The sequence below is a fragment of the Aplysia californica genome, unplaced genomic scaffold, assembly GCF_000002075.1.
Source record: "Aplysia californica isolate F4 #8 unplaced genomic scaffold, AplCal3.0 scaffold00005, whole genome shotgun sequence".
Lineage (NCBI taxonomy): Eukaryota > Metazoa > Mollusca > Gastropoda > Aplysiida > Aplysiidae > Aplysia > Aplysia californica.
In genome coordinates this window covers 192,863-194,315 of record NW_004797275.1, presented here as the reverse complement: position 1 = coordinate 194,315, position 1,453 = coordinate 192,863, and positions in this window count along the sequence as shown.

Genomic DNA, 1,453 nt, shown 5'->3' with positions numbered 1-1,453 from the left:
TCTCTCTCTTTCTCTCTTTCTCTCTCTTTTTTCACTCTCTCTCTCTCTCTCTCTCTCTCTCTCTTTCTCTTCTCTCTCTTTCTCTCTCCCCCCTCCTCCTCTCTCTCTTTCTCTCTCTGCCCGATGACAAAATTTATCGCTTTAAACTCAGCGCTGGAACGTGTGTTTACACTCGTATCACGGGCCGTCACGCGCTAAGAAGACGAGGTAGATCTAGCGCCCAAGTCTCGTTCAGACGCGAGATAGGCCAATTCTAGCATCTGCGTCCGTTGCCATTTTTTCGTCCAAACGTTGAGTAAAAAAGGCAAAAGTTGCCATAAAAGTTGTCATTAATTTTCAAGCTTTCAAAAGAGGTAACTTAATCTAAAGCGCCCGAAATTTCGATATATTGTTATATTCTGTTTTAAGCACCCAGAATATCATTTGCAGCCTCATAGAGTGTAAAAACGTGAAAAATGAAGGTTTCAAAACAGAATGAAATCAAAATTAGAACAGCACATACACCCACAAAAGTTAACAAATAATGGCGTGTGTCCACCTGTCCAAATATTGTCTGTTTTAATCCTAAACGTGTGTAATTCAAGAAAAAGTACATAATATCACATGTAAATTATTGGGAATCACACACAATTAGGGGCCTGCCTGTGTCCGTATTCGGTTTTGGTGGAGACACGCTCTAAAGTAACACATTTATATTTTTTTTAGAATGTAAGAACAAATTCAAAATAAATGACTATACGCTATATGATAAAAAAAAAAAAACCCAATAGAAAAACAACACATCAGAACAATATTAAAAAAATAACACACCAACAAATTAAAACACAACAAAGAGGGAAAAATAAAAGACAAGCAGCAATATAGTAATAATGTACCTACATTCTTGGCATGGAAATAACTATATCTTCATGTGGACACCTTAAAGGATGTTATGGAACTTTAAGATTATATTGTGGAGTAGCCTTTTTTGTTGGAAATGCACAAATCGCGGCCAGGTTTCGCGAACCAAAAAATGCCAAAAATCGCGACCGCGACAAACGCAGATGCTAGGCACTTGAAACATCTTGGTAGTAGTTAGACAATCTTTAATAGCATCACGGCGCTGCATTTCTGACGCTAGTCACCCGACATCGGGCGAGTACCCTGGCGCTAGTCACCCGACATCGGGCGAGTATCCTGGCGCTAGTCACCTGACATCGGGCGAGTATCCTGGCGCTAGTCATCTGGCGCTAGTCATCCGACATCGGGCGAGTAACCTGGCGCTAGTCACCCGACATCGGGCGAGTAGCCTGGCGCTAGTCACCCGCCATCGTGCGAGTAGCAGCATCGGCCTTGTCTTTTCTGTCCGATGCACTTTTCACTTTCTGACGTCTTGCTCTCGTTCTCTCTTGTATCCATTAGGGGCTTGCCCTTTTTACGTACACACACACAAACACACACACACATACATATA